Source organism: Macaca mulatta, chromosome 4, assembly GCF_049350105.2.
Source record: "Macaca mulatta isolate MMU2019108-1 chromosome 4, T2T-MMU8v2.0, whole genome shotgun sequence".
Lineage (NCBI taxonomy): Eukaryota > Metazoa > Chordata > Mammalia > Primates > Cercopithecidae > Macaca > Macaca mulatta.
This window is the reverse complement of record NC_133409.1, coordinates 5,528,671-5,552,338: the sequence shown is the minus strand read 5'-3', so window position 1 is coordinate 5,552,338 and position 23,668 is coordinate 5,528,671. Positions and strand designations below refer to the sequence as shown.

Genomic DNA, 23,668 nt, shown 5'->3' with positions numbered 1-23,668 from the left:
TCCTCTAAGTCACAGTTATTTGTGCATCTATCTCTTCATAAGCGACAGGGGTGAGAAGAATTGCATGCCGACTTCTGGACAGGAATACAGTTCTAAGCAGCATGCATCAGGCTGCACTCTGGCCCATTTCCTTGTTGCGAAAAGTCACGTAGCTCTAGACACTGACCATCTGCCCCCCCACTGTTCCAGGATCTCTGACCTTGGAGCCATAAAGTTTTTGTTTAAGGATCACTTAAGATGTTTTTCAGACCCCAAATTCCAGCAGCCAGTTTGAAGACCCCCACAGAGGAATGGGATTGGCGGAGAATATAGCTTCTTTCTCTCCCTGTCCCACGAAGTCACCCTGTACTCTTCCACAAATCAATGATCTCCACACTTCAGCCACTCCAAAAGCCTCAATCCTAACCCCAAATTCCTCGGGGAGGTGGATTTGGGGTTCTCTCCCATTGCCTCATTCAGGGACCCTACGATTGAGCCTCTTTCTGTGCTGCAACCCAGTATCTTGGTGTACAGACTCCTGTGTGCATCGAGCAAGGAACCTATTTATGGGTACATTTCCCCAGTCACCTTTCACGTTTGAGGTTTCATCATTCGGAACGGTGACACAGAATCATCATGGAACAAGGGCATCCTTCTCCCCACCCAGACAGGTCCTTCATCTGGGCATCATCAGACAGGTGGGCTGCCATCACCTCACTTGTTGGTAAAAATACACTTTAGGCAGACTGTGGGGAAAAGGAAGAAGACTAGGGAATGCTGCTCTAGGAAGGACGGCCCAGGGTGGAGGTGATGGGGAGTCCTAGGGTGACAGTTGCTAAGGGGGCATCTGGGGGAAAACACCTGGGGCAGTGAGCTCAGGGCTGGAGTGGTAGGGCCATGGCTAGAAGCCCTGGGGTAAGAAGAGGCAATTCCTGATTCTCTCCCCTGTAATCCAGGGGTTATCCACGTGTACTTATCCGGAGCTGGTCTTTGGGGAGCAGGGAATAGCTTGTTCCTGGACCCTCTTTCTCTCTTTTGCAAAGTCCTGGATGGGCAGGAAATCAGGTGGCCCTCTCCTGTGCAAGGGTCCTTGTTCCAGGCCCTACCTGTCGGGGTTCCCTGCTTGGGTTCAGACACAGCCTCACCCAATGGGTGCAAATTCACTCACACCAACTCCTCAGCTCCACAGGCGACTGACTGTGGCTGTTATTGCATTTTCATTTTTCCTGGCTTATGAGTCCCTAATGACTTTTCCCCCTACTACCTGACATGTTAGAAATGGTCATTCCCACAGCCATTGAAAAATACCCATGTTAATCTCCACCTTTGAGTTAACTGGCCTTTTTAGCACACTAACCCTTCATCATAGAAGAAAGTGAATTTCCGTAAGTGGGTTGTGGTTGAGAACACTTAGTCCTGAGAAGACAGTAGAAACCCACCACTAACGTACAGGAATGCAGATGACCAGGTCATACTGGAACAGACTCAAGAGTACAGAGGTAGGCATCTGGCTCGCCCAGATGAACACAGGACATAAGACAAACCTTCCTTCACCGCCACAATAAAAACCCCAGAGAGAACGTAACATTACTGTTTCTGAGTGGAGCAGAATCCCTCTGAGTCCAGCTGTCTGAATCGGGCGTCATTATTCTAGGTAGGCCACCCACAGCCTTCCAGTAAGCTCCACCAGAAACCCAAACAAAACACAACCAAAAAAACTTGTCAGGGCACTCTTTGTAAAAGTACAATCCCCTAATAAACATTTTCTATTGTTTCACCCAGGCAGATTTAGATTTAGAAGCTCGCTAGAGGCTGGTATGCTGGGCATGGACTCAGTGGGTGGCTGGTGTCCAGTGTTCCGGCCATGTCCACGAGTTCTCAGGCAAGTGCCAAGAAACCTGCATGCCAGCACCCAGACCATGGGGCATTAGCCAGGGCTGACTCATCACACCCTGCCTCGCCAAACACATTTTCTTTTCCTGTTACCCAGTGCCAAGTGACTGTGCTGAACAAGAGGGCAAAGAGTAGAACATGCCCTCCCCCTCTCTGCTAAGTTCCTCCCTGATCTGCGGCAGGCAGTTCCCACCCAGCCCACAGGCAGACGCAGCTGCAACCTGAACGTGCACAGGGCAGCTCCTACTGGGGTGAGGAGTGTGGGCACAGAGCATGCTTCCCAAGAACAGCACGCAGGGACGATGCCCAAAACCTAAATCAACATAAACACAGTCTTGGCCACTGCATTCCCCCATAGACTCAATGGTCAGGTGGCTGGAGACACTCTGAAACTGAACTGTTCTCCCACTGAGCTGTGCCTCAACCCAAATTAACTTAAAGTTCTGTTTACAGGGATTGAGGGAAATGAATGGATTGAATTATGCTAATATCTTCCCTTCCCATAATCCTAATTAAGTGATATGGTCCGGCCTTGGTTTCTCTGCCACCTTTGTCAAATGACAGAAAAATCAGCTTTTGTGTTTTTGTGTCTGTTATTAAAAATTGTTTTAATAAAGTATTATACCACATAAGAGATATATATAAAAAAGTCCAGACAGCTTATGGAAATAATACAGATAAATGACAAGAAAGTCGTTATTCCCAGGCAAATATCCAGAGTTCAAAATGAAACCTGAAATCCTTCTAGTCTCTACATACAGACTTCCCTCACTCTGTGACCCCTCACTATCCTTACACTTTCCATAACAACTTGCAAAACATTTTAGCCCCAGTTCACCATCCAAATAGAAAGCCTGTTACACCAGTATATGTCAGAGTTCTTCAGAAAAACAAAACCAGTAGGTGATACATGTGCATGTGTGTGGGTGTGGGGGTGTGTGTGTATAGAGGTGTATATGTATATGCAGAGGGGTGTGTGTGTGTATATATGTATGTGTATATATAGGTGTGTATGTATATGTGTATAGATGTGTATGTGTATATATATAGGGGTGTATATATATAGGGGTGTATATATATATATGTAGGTATATATAAAGATGTGTATGTGTGTAGTATACCTATGTATGGAGAGAGAGAGAGAGAGAGAATGAATCAGCCCCCACATATATACAAGCTGATGAGTCCGAAGATCTGCAGTTAGCAAGCTAGAGACCCAGGAAGAACTGATGTTTTAGTTCAAGTCCAAAGGCAGGAAAATACCAATATCGCAGCTCAAACCGTCAGGCAGGAGGAGTCCCTCTTCCTTGGGGCAGGGCCAGCCCCTTTGCTCTATTCAGACTTTGGCTGGTGGGGGAGGCCCACCCATATCTAGGGGGCACCTGCCTCACTCAGTCCAGGGACTCAAATGTTAAACCCATCCACAAACACTCTCACAGACACACCCAGAATAAGCGTTAACTAAATATCTGTGCATGCGTGGCCAAGTTGACACATGACATTAACCTGCATCCCAAGCAGTGTGTGCCCAGGGCAACACTCAAGGCTGGGCTGGGGCAGGGGTAAGAGGCAAGTGGCGTCTCAGCCATTCTCCAACAGGATGGCGACCACATGTGGGGCGGTAAATGTGCTACATCACTGTTGGTGGCCCCATGCTGTTAACGGAAAAGGTTTTCAGGAAAGTGGCAAACCCTGAGAAGTAGTGAGGGATCCGAGAGGCCTAATAAAGCCCACACCGTGGAGAAAGTCTACAGTCACGGAGCATCACAAGTGCTGGCTGGACACATGACCCCATGATGACACACAAGCTCTGACATCCTTGTTATGAAGGTAAATTCAGTCTTGATGAAACATTTAGTGTTTCAAGTGCTTTATGTGAGGCAGAAATTCTTGATACATTATATTGGAGTTTCAGAGTTTTTGTGTATTTGGAGAGAAGGGTTGTGCTTTTGAGTTGGTTGAGCTAGGAACATATAATTTTTTTTGTCATTTAAGATAAAGGCATGTGGGATCCTGATGTTCATAAACTTGTTATGCTCTATCTCTTCATGAGGATTAGATCTGGGTTAAGAAGGAGGCTTTGGACCTGGAATATGACACACCGGAACTACTGTATCATTCTATAGTGGACAGTGTGGGAAGGGATTCAGTAGAGGAAAAGAGTTCTGCATTTTCTTTCTTAATGCACAGTGCTAGAAGCATGTAACTCAGGAGAAAATACACGGGTAGGAACGCATGACATATGAATTTTGTCAGCATTGCCTCATGCTTCAAATGTGCACCAGCCAAACACGAAAACCTTCCAACACTTCCTGAATGCCAAAATCATCACATCAGAGCCAAACTGAATGAGGCGGAAACCGCCGTGCTAAGTGATGAATGCTTCTCTTATTAAGGATTAGTTAATAATGACCATGCTGTAAATCACTGTGTCATATGTCCAAAGACATCCCCAATGGACTGGTGAGTAAGTTTCAGTAACTTGTATGAGTAAAAACGATAAGCATGGCCTCCTAAACTCTTCCCTATCCAGAATTCGAATTGAGTAATATGGTCTGGCCTTAGAGTTTCACTGTCATTTTGTTGAATGAGAGACAAATCAGCTTTTGTGTTTTTGTGTCTGTGTTATTAAAAAAAAGTTTTAATAACATATTATACCATATATTAGATGTACAGAAAAGTCTAGGCAACTTAAGGAAATAATAGAGATATATTACAAGAAAGTCAAGGTATCCCCAGGCAAATATCAAGAGGCCTCTTAAAATATTACCAAAAAGAGAAAAATCTATGCCACAACTAAAGATTCACATTTTTACTAGAACTCTCAGCAACTTTCCTCTAATGATATTTGAGAAGAAACCAGGAAAACATATACACGTGAACTTACAATGATGCAAACAGCATGACCTTCCCTGACACTAGCACTATGACATCAAAATCAGCATGATTTAGACTGAGATGTGAGTCTAGTGGACATTTCAGTTAGAACACACACTGTTAGGACAGTACCAGACACAGCAGACACACCAGACCACACCTACTGCCCATAGGTCATGGAAAGAAGTCACCAACGAATAAGCTTGGCATGCATTTCTGGCCCTCTGTGTTCTGTGGGGAAAGGGTTCTATTACCAACGGGCCCAGTTCCTGAGATTCCAAGCACATACTTCAACGCTCTTACATGAAATACTGATTTTTATTGCAAAGAACAACTAGTCTTCGTATTTCTTTTAAGGTCTTAACAAGTACCTTAAAATACAATAAATAATAGCCAAACACAATGAAGGCAGACAAGAAGATAAATTATCATTCCAATGAGAGGCTTGCAATTGTTTTCCTGACAGTGAATGTTCTCAAGCACTGTGCCAGAATGCAGCATAAAGAACAATGATGCATTCCATACATTTTGCTTAAGATACGGACGTGATCAGAATTCAGAGGAGACCAGGATCTTAATATGCTTAGGGGGCTTCTGAGGAAGGAAAATCATAAAACACACACCCATTGTGACAGGGAAATCACAGCAGAAAAAATAGAAATGAGGTGGTCTCAAACCTCCAAGGCCCCGCTTGGCAGAGTGGAGGGAGGGCAGGTGCCGGCAGGTGAAGGAGGCGGCCTCAGCGGGAGGATGCAGGCGCAACGTGCCCAAGTGAGCAAGAGGACTGGCTTCCTACCCCTGAATCTGCACCACTCTTACAACACTCTTACTTTATTTTTTTATTCTTTCCTAACCCTTCCCCAAGCATACACCAAAAGAAATGCTATCAATGGTCACTTATTCTCGTGCAAGTGGCTCATTCTGTGGTCCTTTTGGGGCATATTTCTTAGCCCAACATGGTGTTTTCTTTTTTCTTTTTTTTTTCCCTGAGACTAATCTCATTCACTCATATGTGCATTGGTAATTCACACCCCCACTAAATAAAGCAGCCTTTTGTAGGTATTGATCGGAGAAAAGGGTTCAACTTATCCACCATTGAAACAAAAAAATTCAAGGCTCCTGTTTCCAATAGCAAGAACAATCATGTAAACGACCTTCCTCCAAGCTGGAGGTGTGTTTCCTGGGTGCACTTGTGCACACACACTCCCCCTGGAGCCCTACACACCTCATTCAGGTGACCCTGGAAGGCCAGCGGGCATGATCCCTGACCTGCAAATATGTTGTCATCTCCACCCATGTCAAGACCTTCCCTCCATCCTTGGAGGATGAGACCCTGTGCCCAGCTCAAGGTCCCTACCTTGTCCCCAATACCCTGAACACTTGGTCTTGCTCCTTCCTCCCCTGTACCAGTCTTCAGCCTGTGCCTGTTCCCAGACCTGCTCATTCCCCGCCAATGGGTCCCCTCCCTCCTATAAAGAAGAAAATCTGTTGAGCTTGGTTCATCATTGACTGTTGCTCTGTGCCCCTAGTGCCTCCCCCTGCCCACTGCTGAGCCCACTCTGGGAATCACCATCGACTCTCATCTGCTTGACCCTGTGTGGGGAGTCCTGGGTCAGTGCTGACCCGTAAGAGTTTCCAGCAGGCAGGACGGCTGAAGAGCTATTAGGAACTAGGTTGCTTGATTCTTGCTTTCAAGTTGTAGTCACAGTTGACACGTACCCTGCCCCAAAGCCTTGGAAAAGTCGTTTACACCAGGGGTGTCCAATCTTTTGGCTTTCCTGGGCCACACTGGAAGAAGAAGAATTGGAAGAAGAAGAAAACAACGGGCTGCGGGTTGGACAAGTCTGGTTTACACACAGATTTTTGAGAGGGAGGCTCTGGAGCAATCATAGAGAAGCAACGGGCTTTCATACCAAACAGCATGAGGGAGGAGAAAGCGGCCACCAGGAGCCAAGGTCATAAAAGTGAGGGCGTACTGAGCACGCATATGTCAGGCACTGGGCAAAGCATTTTGCAAACATTATGTCATTCAATCTTCAAAGCAAGCAGAGAGGGAGGCATTACTGGCTCATGTTTAGAGATCTGGGGAGGGAGGTACACAGTCACCCGAAACTATAAGCCCTGGATATTTTCAGAGTCCTTAGAGAAGGAATTAGACTTCCTACAGGATACAGGACGGGTAGCTTGAGGCCAATAAATTTCAAAGCAAAATCCAGCATCTGAGAGGCACACTCCAAGCAGCACCACTTACTCACGTTGCATCTTTGGGAGAGCTGCTTAGTCTCCTGAGCCTCTGTAAAATGGGGTGATCACAGTACCTACCTCATGGAATTAATGCAGAGATGGCATTAACCAGTGTTGGTGATCAGACACTACCTATTATTTATATTATTGTTAGTATCACCCATGTGTACATACAAGTCTCTAAGTATGCATTTCTATGTGCATATATACATAGCACACATAGAATCAATGAATGTAACAACTATCTCTGGCTTCTCTCTGTTGAGAGAAACATGAAAATTTTCAGTCCCTGCCCTCAAGGAGTTCAGACTCTGGTGATAAAGGAATAAACTAAATAGGTAGACGGCCAAGCACAATAAAATTCATTCCCAAACTGGTCCTAATCACCTACTAAGAGCCCGGCTGCTGCTAAGCCTTGGGTATGTCAAAGTATGACCCTTTCTCTGCCTCAGGCTTAACCTGGCGGGAAAGACGAACCTGTTACACATAACCTTTCAACATTCCAAGAAAGAGCCTTGGGAGAGGTTTATCCCAGGCGCTGGAGGTCTCCGGGTGGGACGCACCACGTTAATCCAAGATGCTGAGGCGGTAGATGGGACAGCGTGGCCATGATGGGGGCTGGAAGTGTTGCAGATGGAGTATCTGAGTTGAGCCCTGAAGGCCACTTGGACTTCCAGAAGTTGGGGGTGCAGGGGGCCTGGGATGTGTGGGCAGGATGACTGAGGCAGAAGCAGGGGTACCAGGACTGAGAAGGCGGCCAAGCCAGACCGAGGAACAGCGCAAAAGGTAACATCCAAGTCACAACAGGAGTCCACAGGGTCTTGAGTGCGGGAAACACAAGCTCTTCTAGCTTTTAGTCCTCGGAGCCCCTCCCAGTGTGTGGAAGAGATCCAGCCTGAAATGACTGCAGGGTGGGGGTGGATGAAGTTTATTCTGGAGGCAACAAGGGGTCCTGGTGGCTCTTCCGGGGGAGTGGAGACACCGCCACATCTGTGTTTCTGGAGAAGGAAGATGGAGAAGGGATCCTCGGGTAGAATGGGGTGGAGCTAGGAGAGGGCCCCAACAGGAAGCACTTGGAAGAGAGGGGCACCCACTCAGAATCAGCCTCTGTCCTTCTTTTCCGCAGCTCATCTGTTCCCGGCTTTTCCTCCCAGTCTCCTGGGCTCGCCGCCAGCGGTGGGATCCCTCTTCCTGCACAGAGCTGCCTCTTCCTTCCTCCTGGTGACAGATGACCCCCCCAAACCCCAGGGACTGCGGCTCCCCCAGAAGCCCAGCCTCAGCCTCCTGAGTGCTGTGCCTGCCCCCACTCCACCTGCGCGGCTAACCAGTCACCAGACTCACCCCCACCCGCCCTCTCCCCTCCACACAGGGGAGCCCCCAGCTCCAGCCAGAGGGGGCCAAGACCTCCCACCCCAGGCAGATCTCGTGGGCAAGGTATCTGGTTAAAGACATTGATGGATTTCATGAAGAAAATATTTAAGCCAATTTAAATATTTCAGCAATTGATAAGTGGTTCAGCTTTTATGGGCTGGACCTTTAGGGTATTGCTTATAAGATGTATGTGATTTTCATATCTGTATCAGTGCTTGTAATATTGTTTGCATGAAAAAAAAACGTTTCTCATGTTTGCCATCCATTTACAAATGAGCTTTACCTATTTGTAAATTACAGGCTTTCAACACGCAGCTGGACGTGGCGGGAAAGAGGAGACGATGACTCCGTGTCTCAGCATGAATCAACGGCAGATGTCAGATGTCAGTTGTCAGCGCTGCCAATGTTTCAGCACTGGGGTTCCTTGCTCACTGAGTAGGAACAGTTTGCAGAAATACTGGACAACCCACTGTGGATAACAAACTGCGTCCCAGGCTCTGTGTTTCCTCAGGAATGCATTTACTTAGAGAAGCGGCCTATGAACATTTCCCGGGAAAATGCAAAATCCATTTTGTGAAGCAATGAGGCTGAGTTTTCTTGGCTCTTTCCTCCTCCAGGTGTCTTCACTGCGTCCAAGCCTGTCACCCGCATCATTCGATCAAGAGTGCCCATAACATCGCACGTGTCAAATCCTTACCATTTCTGCCTAATTGGTAGTTACAGCCTCGGCCCACCTGTTTCCGGGGTTCCCGGTCTCAGTCGGACACTGGAGGGACCTCTGTTTCCCCACCAGTCTGTGGAGCAGATTCCCCCTCAGCCTAAACATTCTGCACCACAGAGGGCCTGCCACTCACATGCAGCTTCTGTTCCACTCTTCCAAATTACCCTGAAGACATTCGCCGTCCGCCCCACGCCTCCCCTTTCTTCTTCTCTTTCTCATCTCCAACGTTAAAGAGTTTCTGGAGGAAATGACAATGAGAGTTGACAGATTTCAGTCTGAATTTCCCTTTTCTAGGGGCCTCTTCTAGGCATTTATCTTGCAACTGCTCTTTAATGCGAAGCTTTTTGAGTATTTCTGTTGTAGGAGCTCTCATCCAGATGCTGTAAAAACGGTCGTTTTCCAAATACACAAACAACGCAGTCTAGAAAACCTGGGAACTTTCTATGGGGGAAAGTCCTTGTGCATCCTTCTGAGCCATGGATCAAGGTCGAGGGCTGGAGCATGTCCCTGAGGCAGCATCACCTTTCCGAGCGTCCTCAGGAGGCATCCTCAGTGGCCAGATCCCATTTCAAGTGCCCTGTGCTTCAGGGAGCAGGCAGGAGCTTTAGGACATACGATCCCTTATATGTCTGAGCCGTCCTCTGTGGGCCATGAAAGTGTTTTAAAACCATCATTTTAATTACCATTATGAGGCTTTCACACGGTTCCCCATTCAGAGGCTACAGCCAGGAGGGAATAAGGCAGACACCAAGAGCCACTTGGCCAAGTGGAGATGGCCGGGCTGAAAGTCACTCCTGCATCTGCCTGTTGAGTCTGACTTGAAATTCCTGGGAGAAAAGAGCAGGCTGGGGCCAGTGCTCAGCCCCTGCTGTGCAACCAGAGGCTCCCCAACTCTTCCCCATCCCAAGTGATTTAAGTCACCACCAATTCCAAACCATTAAACTCAAACTGGAGAGAGGCCTGTTGTTTAAGCTGAGATGGTCCTGACAGCGGGGCGGTGGGGCCTGGCTTTAACAAGGCCCTGAGCTTGCTCTTCTGCGGTGTGCTTCAGCCATTTCTCCAGCTTCCCTCGGAACTGACTGAGCTCATCAGACCCCGGGATCCAAAGCCTGTGCTGGGATGCGGGGGTCCACACTCCCTGGTACCTGGCTACACGCTTTGCCTGTGTGGCCGGCTCGGGCCCTGGCGGCCTCTGACTGCCGTGCTATCCACGCTAGGGAACAGCTGTCCCCACAAGAACCATGCGGTCCAATCCCAGCACTGACCACCTCACCTGCAGCCAACCCCACACTCTTCAGTGGTGCCGAGATCCTGTGGCAGACTCAGCTAGTCCCAGTGTGGACCTGACTCCGCCATGGACACCTGGGGCCAGTAAGCTAGCTGTCGGGCCAGTGGAGCTCAGCTTGATACTGGACAGAGCCTGAACCTGGGGCCTGCGGCTGGGGAGGGGTGCTCCTGTGTGGGCCAAAGGGATAGCCGATGGCATGGAAGACAGTGTGACCGAGCTATCGGCTAGCACTCGGGATTCCACATGCATGCAGAGGTCACCACTGGCCATTTCAGGAGACACCACGCCTGGGAGCTACTGCAGCCAGCACTGCCAGGCAGCGACATCACAGGGGGACATTTCTAACAAAACAAAAAGCATCTTCCCATCCTCGTGGACAGCTGTCATGTGGCTCCGATAACCACTTTTCAGGAGAAGAGACAAAACGAACTTGGGATAGAAATAAAGAACGGAAAGAGTGTCCCAGAAACCTAGATGAAAATGTAGGAATGAATCTTCAAAGTTCAGTCTGAGGTGTGTGACAGCAGGGAACATCCTAGGGTGTGCAGAAGGGGAACAGACCTACTCCTTACCTCCTAGGACGTGATGGCCTTGGTCAGGCGCAGGCTGCTACTGCAGGGGAGGCCATGTTCCTTTTCATGATTGTACCACACGGGGAAGAGCCTACATCAGTGTCCTTGCCAGAACATGCCTGGAAATCCCAGGCAGTTTCTTGGCATCTCCAAAGTGCCCACTCACAGGTGTGGGCAGCGCATCAGGCAGGGACACCTGAGTCCTGCTAGCCATGTCTGAATGAGGGACAGATGGCTGCTACCTTGGTCACCTTGATGACCTCACTGTTGGTGCCACAGGTCTGCCCATCCACCATATCACCAGAGGTTCTGTCTCTAGATGATTCTGAAGCACTAGCCCCAGGCTTCCAGGCAGCAGAGCTCTGCACAGGTGCAGGAGGTGGCCCTCTCCCAAGCTCTGTGCAAAGCTATGGTCCCTGGAAGTCCACACTGGGTACGGAGTCTGTCTTGCACAGGCCCAGGGATCTCTCACACCTCCCCACCCTTGCCCGGAATCTCCCCAAGCCTCTTAAGGGAAGCAATTCTGTCCACTCCTGGCCCTGAAGCCTCTCAGCCAGGAGCCACCCTTGCTAGAGGTGCAGGGATGAGCTCTGAGCCAGTCCCTGACAGCCCCACTCCTGCACCTGACAGGCCCAGGGAAGCCGGGTGATTGGCTGGAGATCAGACAGCCCATGCAAAGCCAAAGGTCTCGTCTCCCACGCTGTTCTGTGCCTGCGGCAGGATCACAGAAAGCAGAGTTGGCAACAGGGATTTTCCCTCGGACACAGTGACTTGCACAAACCCTACATTACATTGTTGCAGGTGCAAACGTGAACTAAAGGAGCTTCTTAGCCCAAAGAGTTGCAAATACACTGAAAACAGCTCCCAGAATGGGTCACATGGATTAATGGCTAAAAAACAATCCATGATGAGCCACTGAGGTAAACCATGAAGACATGACAAACACAGAGCCTTCCCTGCCCTTCCGCAGAACGCCCTGTTGCTATCCACAAAAGCACCCTTCAGTCGGCCATGAGTCACATCCATTGTGGCAAATCGGATGTTCTTTCCTAAGCAGGATTTGAGAAGTCCAAATCCTTGACATGTGCTTGGCCGTGAGCCTGCAGCCCCGCCTGTCCCCCCATGCAGACCACATACCTCGACTCAACCTTGTGATTCACTTTCCATACGTCCCTACACACCCATGGTTAACAGGGAGACAGCAGCCCAGAGGTTCACATTGAGTCACTAAAAAACCAGAAGGAAAAATGAGTGGCCACGTGAGAGCGGCTGTCAGTGAGCAGCCGACCCAAAGGGAGAATAAGAAAAAGATGACGAATTTTGATTGATTTCCCAGGGCTCTAATTTAACATAAGAAGTAGACATGGACAGATTAACTATGGGCAAATGACAACACATCACAGTACTAGGTTTCTAAGAAAAATAATGTTTGCCCAGGGAACTAGCTTACAACAGAGAGTAGTAAATCGGCCGCAGACTGGTTTGCATATAGTCCAATGTGCAACTCACTGTATCACTGAACTCAGCTGGGGTTGCGAACAGAGCTGGGACTGAGGTAAATCACAGTACACGCTCGGCCCCCAGTCTAGACTGGAAAGCCGATTCACAGGAAACGCATGGCCTTCCCACGGAACATGCTGAATTACTTAGACCAGCAGGAGACAAGAGGTTACATCTCTTCCCAGCAATCCATGATAAGCTTACATTTCCCAAAGGTCTGATAGAAACAGGCTTAGAGAAACCTATTGCCCTCTTAATCTAAAAGTCAGCTCACTTGGGGAAACAGCACACCACCAAAGTCCACCCCAGTGCAGCATCTGTGCCTGGCAGTCCCTCCTCGTGGGAAGCATCCTGTCTCAGGTCTAGGATGGAACAGGAAAGAACTCCACAGCCAGCCCCAGAATCAGCCCTTGGACGCCCTGCTCTCTGCAACTGAGAGAAAGGGGACACTGGATGCGCACCACAGACCTCGGCTTTCTGGGGGTGACAGGCATCTTTGAGTTTGATGAAATCTTGGCATTTTCTTCCTGGAAACACACACACATGCACATCCACATAAAATCAGTCACAGACTGTCTGGAATTCCTGAGACCCATCCATAGAAAGCCATGTTAAGAAAGCCTGTTCCCAGAGGACTGCTTTAAAAGAAAATTGAATCCAAAATCTATTACTTGGCCAGGTGCGGTGACTCACGCCTATAATCCCAGCACTTTGGGAGCCTTAGGCAGGCGGATCACCTGAGGTCAGGAGTTCGAGACCAGCCTGGCCAACACGGCAAAACCCCGTCTCTACTAAAAACACAAAAAAATTAGCCGGTCGTGGTGACAGGAACCTGTAGTCCCAGCTACTCAGGAGGCTGAGGCAGGAGAATTGCTTGAATCTGGGAGGTGGAGGTTGCAGATGAGCCGAGATTGCGCCATTGTACTCCAGCCTGGGCGACAAGAGCAAAATTCCATCTCAGAAACAAACAAAACAAAAAGCAACATGTATTACCGGCTAGCACGTTTTGGGGCTGAAAAGAGCCATAAGACTTTGGAGACCCCACTAACCAGGCAGAGCCCTGCCCTGGAGGTGACCGTGCCAGTCCCTGCGTAGCTAGTGACCAGCACAGGCTGAAAGCCATCTCTAAATGTATGTGGCATAATTACTGATACTAGAAAACAAACATGCAAATGACAAGTTTTGTGCAAATAATGTGATATTTTAAATCAGAAAATCCGGTATCAATCTGGACTCTGCTTCTTCCTGATTTCATGATTTTGAACAAGTACTTTTTTTTTCTCATTTACCAGATACTGTATGTGAAAAGTATATTAAAAATTAAGCTTACATTACTAAACGTATACAAAAGATTGTATTCTGGATTCAACAACAAAGAAGTGTATTAGGAAAAAAAAAACAAGTCTGTAAGTAAAAAGATGCAAGTTTACTCCAAGTTAATGGGTGCAGACATAAGCATGTCTCGTATAATTATTCTCTTTCCATTGGATTCCTCCCCAAGGACTGGCAGAATCTTCAACCTACAGGGGCTGAGACCCCTCAGGTGCCTTGGGGCTGGCCCTGGCTTGGCCCATTCTGCTCCTCCCATCTTCCACGGCGGCTTTTCTTCTGAGCGACCTCTCCACAGGAAGGCACTGAGGACTGGGTTTCACGAGAGGTGAGCTCTGGGGCTGCCCTGGCCGCTCTCCAAGTGATGTTTACTCTCATCTCATTCAGCTCCCTTTCTGCATCTCAGATGTTTGCACGGTGTGTGTCTCTTCCTGTAGAAGAACCTTCTGGATGGTTTGGGCAAAGCCCTGGCCTGTCATCGGATGCCTCTGCCCTCGCTGACCTTCCTGGGTGTGGCTCCCGGGTCCCTGCTGGGGCCGCCCTGGGAATCTCCAAGCCAGGCATTCTCGCCACCCTCTTGCGTTCTCCCTGGACCCGCTCTCATGAGGGGTCTTTCTGGTCACTCCCAGGACTCCTCCATGGGCAGGGGCCACATGGTAGGCAATTGTGCGGACCACAGGCGAGGTCATCTTGGGAACTCTGGACTTCTGCGTCCTTGCGATCCCTCTGGGAACTATACTTACTCTGCACGGTGATTCGGGACAGCAAGGATGGCCGAACACCTTCTCAAAGGACTGTTCCCTACGGAATAGCGCATCTCCCTGTACTGACTTGGCGCTGATTCCTTGCAAAGCGTCTTCCCCTCGTCCTGCAGGGCTGCTGGCCAGCACTGAAACTTACATCCCAATTCCACAGTCCCAGGAGAAATGCCTCGTTCTGTACTTTCAACCTCTGCCATTGCACTGAGGATCACAAGATTCACAGAAGAGATGTCTTATTTTCAGTTTGCAGGTCTCAAAACTCCGAACGGAAGTACTGGCTAGACAATTATCACTTGAAAGAAAGTTCAGCAAGTCACACATACAAATCTAAGGGAGAGGCTATCCAGTATGAGGGTGACAAGGGGACCTGTTCCCACAAAAGAAGCCTACTGAGCACCTGTCACCTCTTGCACCAACCCCAAGGGTGTGACAGCAACTACATGGTCTCAGACCCAGGAGCTTCCTGCCATAGCTCCAGACCCTTGGGAAGCAGCACTGAGAATTGGCAGCACCCGGGTATGGAGAAACATGGGCAGTCAAAGAGAGGCACAAGGCGGGTCAGCGATGGGCCCTGGCTCCCCTTCCCCTGCCCTGCATGCCCCGAAGCTGTTTCTGACAGCTGCATCCAGTTCACAGTTGGATGTTAGGGTCACCAGTGACAACGCTTTGATTTCTGTTTCACATGTTTCATCTGCAAAAAAAAAAAAAAACCCTTAAACTAAGGATGTAAGAAATTGCCACCATGACTTAAAACTCTCCTGGAAATTTCAGCAAATGAAGTAAGCACAGAAATAGAAATAAGAACTACAAAATATAGCTCTAAGGCAGTATGCTTGTATATTCAGCATCAACCAAAATAAATACAGCAGATGTAATAATTCAGGGTTTAGATACAACATGAAATACACACATTAATTCCATGCTTATAAATCAAAATTAGCAAGACAGTGAATGCCACAGGGAAACCAGACAACACTCAAAGATTTACTCCTGAATATTTAATAGTGAATATTAAAATATTAAAAATAACAACAAAAGGGTATATAGAAAAGCAAAGGGAAACATTACAGAGACACAAAGGCAGATGTGAGTAAGTAGACTGGTAGGCTGGGAAGACTGAGTATGTTAATTCTTTTCACTGTAATAGTGTTTAACCTGGTTTAAATCCAAATTTAAGGGGACTTTTTAGGAATTTAAAAATGGCAAAATTTTTCTAAACTTTACACGAAATATGGGAAAATAAAGGCATGAGAGAGAAGTTGCTCTGCCAGATGATAAACCGTGCTGTGAATCTGCACTGTGATTATAGTGCGGTGCAGACGCACCCCGGGACTGATGAGGCCGGCCCCCACGCCCAGCAGGCCTGGGAGACCGAAGTGCTCCACACAGGAAACAGGAAGCGCGGGACCAACCCATAAGGGGTACCGGGGAAACTGCCATGGAATTCATCAGATGAAAAATCGAGTCCATCTCCAGTTGCCATCAGATACCAAAACATCTTCTATCGGTCTAATGTCAAATGCTGACACACACAACACGAAGAACTAGGAGAAAGACCAGCAAAGAGGTTGCTGCTTCCCGAACAGCAAATAACTTAGCCTAAAAGCAACAGCAGAAAGACAATTATTTAGCTACACAAAAAGGTCTAAACTTTAAAAGCTTGTAAGCAAAATGAAAAAGCCAATGACAAACAGAAAATGTTGGGAACGACAAAATAATGTGTGCTCACGCACATGCACGTTCTAGCACTCCAGAATAAACAGTGGTCAAAGGAATGAAGAAATGCACAGTTTACATGGAGGGAAATTTAAAATCCAAGAAATATATTCTTTAAAGTAGTCTCATTAGTAATCAAACAAATAAAATTAGATAGGTGAGAGACTTTTTTTGCCTATCTAGTTAACCAACATGCTGAGAATAAAAATATCTAACATTTGCCACGTTGAGTGTGGTGATGACTTGCTGACAAATGCCAGGGTGAGCGCAGCTTGAACGGCCTCTGGAAAGCAATCTGGTGCCTTTGTATCAAAAATCATAATCTTGAAACAACTGACTTCCTTTTTAGAACTTTTGGAAAAAATCAGAACCAAGGACAAATACTTCTGTGTAAACGTGCCATGTTGGCATTATCCATAGTGAAGAACAGTGGGGCGGGGGGGAATAAAACCCTTACATCTTCTATATTGTCTTAATAAAGGCAAACAACAGAATATTATATATAAAATAAAATGCATTCGCAATATTTAATAACACGAGAACATACACTATAATATTCAGTTTCATTTTAAACACAAAATTCTAGGTTCAGAATTTTTATTAATTTTATAGCAAAATTCCTACATAGATATAAATTTAAGAAAGACCCAACATGTCCCTAGATATTAAATATGTGTATCTGAGTGGTGGGATTGATTAGGGATTCTGGTTTTCCTTCCAGTTCTCTCATTGGAAAATCTGATACAATATCTTCCAAATATTAGCTACCCAATAAATAATGATAAGAAGAACGAAACGATTTCCAACTTCCAACATAAACATGTACGATTACTAATTCTAAGAGTGAAAGCATGTTATAAAACAAACATGAATAAACAGATATTGGTTTAGGAAGGTGTCTGGTGGCCTCTCAGGCTGGCTAAGCCAAGGGATGTTTACTTTTGTCAATTTCTGCAGAAACCACACAAGTGGCTGGTGATGTATTTAGCTCTTTCCTCACAGTAACCCTCCTGAGGACTCTAGGATGAGGTTCTCACATAGCTCTCGTTGCAGGCTGCTTTCCCTGCCTGTTGCCCTGTGGCAGAGCCCTGGTTATGGGCTTACAGCTCCTCCACGCTCCACTGGTCATACGGCCTGGGGATAGGGGACCAGGGTGGCTGAACCTGGACCTGCAAGGCCCCCTTTCCTCCTGCCTGTGACCCCTCACTGAGGGTCCTTGGGGGACACAAGCAAAGAGGAACATAGCCCACACGGAGCCCGCATCACTAGCACACGAGTCTCTACCCTCATGCAGGGTGCGAGACAGAGCAGCTCCCACGTCCTCTGCTCCCCTTGCATCTGCACGTTCGGGTCTACCCCTGCCTGCTGAAGAAGGAAACGGGAAATGCAGAAATGTAGCTCATGAGGTTGGGCCCAGGGAACCCCTGCGTGGTCAGAGGGAGCGGAGCACAGGAGAGGAAGAGAATGGAGTCTCCTCCGCATGCCCAACCTCACTCCACACCATGAGGACAGGGTGCCTGGGGTGCCCGGGGTACCCAGATGCTCTCAGGAGCCCTCCTTCACTGATGGAGGGGATGGCCCGGTGCAGGGAGGGCAGGAGGCTGAGATCCTTGGTCTGTGGGAAGCCACATCAGATGCAGAAAGTCCATTTCAAAGACAACGCTGACCCTGCACAAATCCAGCTCCTCTGCCCTGTCATGAGAATGGCACTCCATCAGGGCAGGCACTCATCACCTCTGGTTAGAGCTTCCTGAACCTCGTTTTATGTAGCACATTCAGGGATGGGCAGTACCCTCGTGCAAACTCAGGGAAAACCGAGGGTCCGCTGCTGCACCTAAGTTGAAGACGATGGCAGGGTCTGCAGGGGGATTTTGATCTTTTTCTCCGTGAAGGACGGAGGACGCAGCACACATATTTTGATGCTGGAAGAGGCACTGCTCTCCATGTGAAGTACAGACCAGCAGCAAACCCAGGATTAAATTCCTGCTGAGGAAGGCATGCAGGTGCCTCCCTGCAGAACGTGCCCCTGGGTCAGGCTGCAGCTGACTTTTTACAAAGTGAGCTCGCCGCTGCAAAGCCCCATGGGTTTTGTCACATTGACTCTGTGGCTCTGACTTCCCTGGCCTTTGCTGCAGTGACTGCCAGGGTCATGACCGTAAACACCGAGGTTCTCTTCCAGTGCCCGGTGGCATAAGATTGCAGCCTAGAGTCCATCGGCTGCATGGTAACAGTCTGGGAACTTCCCAGGTTTGAAAAAAGTTAGAGATACCTTTTAAATAGTTAATAGAGCATTCAGAGAGAAGGAAGACGAGCTCCTCGTGCATGTGAAGATGTGTCAGACGCAGCAAATCTATGTCAAAGCGAACGTCACCCCACAAAGAGCAGCCACGCGGGATCTTTAAAAGGACTCTCAGTCCCACCAGCTCAGAATAAACCATCTCTATGCAGTCCACTCCAGGCACACGCAGGCCCTGCCGTGGTCATTCTCTCTCTATGGCACGCAGACGGCAATGACACCACTCCTTGCTCTTATCCTGAGTCCTGGCGTGCTGACCGAGGAGGATTTTTTAATTTTTAAAATTCTTTAAAAAAAAATTCTGGATTCAGGAGGTCCATGTGCAGGTTATGTGGGTGTATCGCATGATGCTGTGGCCTGGGGTATGGGTGGTCCCATCACCCAGGTACTGAGTACAGTACCCCGTATTTAAGTTCACATCGCCCTCCTTCCCTCCTCCCCAGTAGTCCCCAGTGTCTGCTGTTCCCATCTTTATGTCCATGTGTACTCAGTGTTGAGCTTCCACTTTTAAGTGAGAACATGCGGTATTTGGTTTTCTGTCCCTGAATTAATTTGCTTAGGATAATGACCTCCACTTGCATACATGTGGCTGCAAAGGACACGATTTCATTCTTTTTATGGCTGTGCAGTATTCCATCATATATATGTACCACATTTTCTTTACCCAATCCACCATTAATGAGCACCTAAGTTGATTCCACATCTGTGCTATTGTGAATGTTGTTGCAGTGAAAATACAAGTGCGTGTGTCTTTTTGGTAGAATGATTTATTTTCCTTTGGATATATGCCCAGTAATGGAATTGCTGTCGTAGTTCTATTTTAAGTTCTGCAAGAGTATTTTAAATGAGAAGTTATATAAAGATAGGAGTAAGATGGAAACAGGAAACATAAATGACTGCAGAAAAAACAGGTTAATTCATCAGGCAGTTTGAAAAGCGGGACTTTCTGAAGTAGTAAAATATCTGACTAGGCTCTATATAAATGAAACTTGTATTACCTTCCAACATAGTAGACTTAGTAAGACACCAAGAATCGCCAGGAAGAGTTGCCAAGGATCTACTTTTGTCAACAGGTAAGAATGATTTTAAATGAACAAGAAAGATGTAGCAAATAATTAAAAAATTGCCCTGGTCTGCCCCACTGCTCCTATACTGACCATGGCTGGGCTGGGCTGGGCTGGGCTGGGTGGGAAGTGACTGCCCCAACCATGATAGGCACGGCCACCAACAAAACTAGACATGCAAAACGCCCGGCTCTTTTAACACAGCTTTTGTTTACGAATGCCACACGACTTCTCAGAGCACATTGGAGGAAAGATTTTCAACACATAAAAACTCTGAATAACTACAATGATTCATGTGATTTTTTTTGTCTTTGCATTCAAAAGTCAGAAGCATAACACGAGGCTATGTGTGATCCGCGCTCAGGGAGTACGGGGGAGCGCTCAGAAGTGTACGCAGAACTATTTTCAGCGCTGGCTTTTGCTGGAGTCCAGACCTGCCAAATCGAGCACGAGAGGGTACCTTTTGCCAAGATGGAAGCACTATGAAATGCAAGGTTGCTCATTTCCTGTTCATTGTGTTTATCGTGTGAGGCTTTCCAGAAGGGAAAAAAGCCAGCTTCTATTTTAAATGATGATCCACTGATGAGCAGATGGGTTTGGTGTTGCTTTTTGTTTATTCTCTCTACATCTGAAAATATTTCAACATTTTAACTTCACAGAAGTATAATGATTTTTCTTTCCTTTTTTACATGCTTTCATTTCAACGTTTTTACCTCAAGAGAGTTAAGACCTCAGAACATCACCTCCCACTGAGCTGAATGGAAGGACATTAATGAGTCTGCTGCCTCTGTATCAATGGGAACCATTTCTCTAAACACAGAATTTCCTCCATGGATTGGTTTGGAAGAATAAATTTTTCAGGTGTAAAGGAACTCATCAAGATAGCAATCTATTCATTTCACATGGAAAAAAAAAAAAATTCCAAAGATGAGAGTGAATGACTTGAGGTCCCAAATAAAACAAAACAGGTGATATGGTTTGGTTCTGTGTCCCCACCCAAATCTTATCTTGAATTATACTCCCATCATTCCCACATGTTGTAGGAGGGACCTGGTGGGAGATAATTTGAATCATAGGGGTGGTTTCATCACGCTATTCTCATGATAGTGAATAAGTCTCAGGACATCTGATGGGATTATCAGGGGTTTCTGCCTTTGCTTCTTTCTCAATATCTCTTGCCACCACCATGTAAGAAGTGCCTTACGCCTCCTGCCATGATTCCGAGGCCTCCTCAGCCATGTGGAACTGTAAGTCCAATTAAACCTCCCTTTCTTCCCAGTCTTGGATATGTCTTTATCAGCAGCGTGAAAATGGACTAATACAGTAAATTGGTACCAGTAGAGTGGGGCATTGCTGAAAAGATACATTAAAATGTGGAAGTGACTTTGGAACTGGGTAACAGGCAGAGGCTGGAACAGTTTGAAAGGCTCAGAAGAAGACAGGAAAATGTGGGAAAGTTTGGAACTTCCTAGAGACTTGTTGAATGACTTTGACCAAAATGCTGATAATGACATAGACAATCAAGTTCAGAGTGAGGTGGTCTCAGATGGAGATGAGGAACTTGTAGGGAACTGGAGCAAAGTGACTCTTATTATGTTTTAGCAAAGAGACTGGCAGTATTTTGCCCCTGCCCTAGAGATTTGTGGAACTTTGAACTCGAGAGAGATGATTTTGGGTATCTGGCAGAAGAAATTTCTAAGCAACAAAGCATTCAAGAGGTGACTTGGGTGCTGTCAAAGGCGTTCAGTTTTATAAGGGAAGCAAAGCATAAAGGTTCAGAAAATTTGCAGCCTGACAATGTGATAGGAAAGAAAAATCCATTTTCTGAGGAGAAATTCAAGCCGGTTGAGGAAATTTGCATAAGTAATGAGAAGCTGAATGTTAATTCCCAAGACAATGGGGAATATGGCTCCGGGACATGTCAGAGGTCTTCATGGCAGCCCCTCCCACTGCAGGCCTGGAGGCATAGGAGAAAATGGTCTCCTGGGCTGGATCCAGGGTCCCAGAGCTGTGTGCAGCCTAGGGACTTGGTGCCCTGCATCTCAGCCACTCCAGCTGTGACTAAAAGGGGCCAAGGTACAGCTTAGGCTGTTGCTTCAGAGGGTGGAAGCCCCAAGCCTTGGCAGCTTCCATGTGGTGTTGAGCCTGGGAGTGCACAGAAGTCAAGAACTGGGGTTTGGGAACCTCTGCCTAGATTGCAGAAGACATATGGAAATGCCTGGATGGCCAGGCAAAAGTTTGTTGTAGGGGTGGGGTCTTCCTGGAGAACCTCTGCCAGGGCAGTGCAGAAGGGAAATGTGGGGCTGGAGCCCCCACACAGAGTCCTTAGTGAGGCACTGCCTAGTGGAGCTGTGAGAGGAGGGCCACCATCCTCCAGACCCCAGGATGGTAGATCCACCGACAGCTTGCACTGTGTGCCTGGAAAAGCCTCAGACACTCAACACCAGCCTATGAAAGCAGCTGAGAAGGAGGCTGTACCCTGCAAAGCCACAGGGGTGGAGCTGCCCAGTACCATGGGAACTCACCTCGTGCATCAGCATGACCTGGATGTGAGACCTGGAGTCAATGGAGATCATTTTAGAGCTCTAAAATTTGACTGCCCCGCTGGATTCTGGACTTGCATGGGCTCTATAACCCCTTTGTTTTGGCCAATTTCTCCCCTTTGGAATGGCTGTATTTACCCAATAACTGTACCCCCATTGTATCTAGGAAGTAACTAGCTTGCTTTTCATTTTTCAGGCTTATAGATGGAAGGGACTTGCCTTGTCTTGGATCAGACTTTGGACTGTGGACTTTGGGGTTAATGCTGAAATGAATTCAGACTTTGGGGGACTGCTGTGAAGGCATGATTGGTTTTGAAATGTGAGGACAGGAAATTCAGTGTGGCAGGGGCGGAATGATTTGGTTTGGCTCTGTGTCCCTACCCAAATCTCATCTTGAATTGTACTCCCATAATTCCCATGTTTTGTAGGAGGGACAGGTGGGAATTAATTTGAATCATGGGGGCGGTTCCCCCAGACTGTTCTCATGATAGTGAATAGGTCTCAGGAGATCTGATGGGTTTGTCAGGGATTCCCACTTTTGCTTCTTTCTCATTTTCTCTTGCTGCCGCCATGTAAGAAGTGTTTTTTACCTCCCACCGTGATTCTGAGACCTCCCCAGCCATGTGGAACTGTAAGCCCAATTAAACCTCTTTTTCTTCCCAGTCTCGGGATGTCTTTATCAGCAGTGTGAAAACGGACTAATACAACAGGATTGGAATTCAGATTTCCTTACCCCCAAGATGCCGGGCCTCGTGTTCCTTCCCTCAAAAGCCAGGTGCCGTGGACTCCTCCATCTGTGCCCTGGATTGGGGGCTGTCCTGCTGCTGCACACCTACATGTACTGTCCTTGAGCTTACAATTGCGCAGCCCTAGGAAGTCGTGGAATAGTAGGATCAGTTTAGAGGCCTCGATGCTGGAGGTGAACAGGTGGGATTTGGGTCCGGGCGCCAGTATGTAGGAGCTGGGTGAGTGGGGGCAAGCACCTTAGCCCTCTGGCACTTTGCTGTTCACTTCTGCAAAGCAGAGATAAGTGCTTTGGCCTTAGGGCTGTGAAGTTTAACACTGTTAAATAATGCAGAGGAAAGCAAACATCCCACCGATATTAGTGATGACTATAACACAGTTCTGTCTTTAAAAAATGATGGTTGAAAAACTCATTCTGGCCAGCAAGCTCCAATCTAGAGAGCGAGGTTTTGTAAACCTGGTCCTCAGGTGACGGCAGCATGTGGACCAGCACGGCTGCTCACGGGGGTCACTGTGCCAGGATCACTGTGCTGGGACAGGCCTACTCAATCAGAGCCTCTGGGCTCAGCTCCGAGGTCTTCCACCATGCACCTCATGCATTTTTGATGTAGAGAAGAGTGTCGATTGGCCCAGGATATTGATGGGATCCGTGCAGAGATATGTGAGGGACCGCAGTGTCACAGCTTAGAAACACAGTTTATGAGATTCTGCATTTAAAACCCACCTTGACTCAACCGCACTCAGAGAGACCAAAAAGCCTCTGCATTCTA

At 47.5% G+C, this 23,668-nt stretch overlaps 1 protein-coding gene across 7 annotated transcripts in view; it reads right to left on the bottom strand.

Moving 5' to 3' along the window:
- Window positions 1-23,668, bottom strand: part of RPS6KA2 (ribosomal protein S6 kinase A2) — a 452,599-nt gene that overhangs the window by 144,287 nt on the left and 284,644 nt on the right. The window contains exon 1 of one of the 7 annotated variants that reach the window (XM_077999206.1): window positions 22,888-23,030. The exons of the other annotated variants lie outside the window; for them this stretch is intronic. The gene's annotated coding sequence lies outside the window, so the exon portion shown is untranslated. Of the gene's footprint in view, window positions 1-22,887; window positions 23,031-23,668 lie in introns of those variants that run through there. 7 annotated transcript variants of the gene reach the window in all.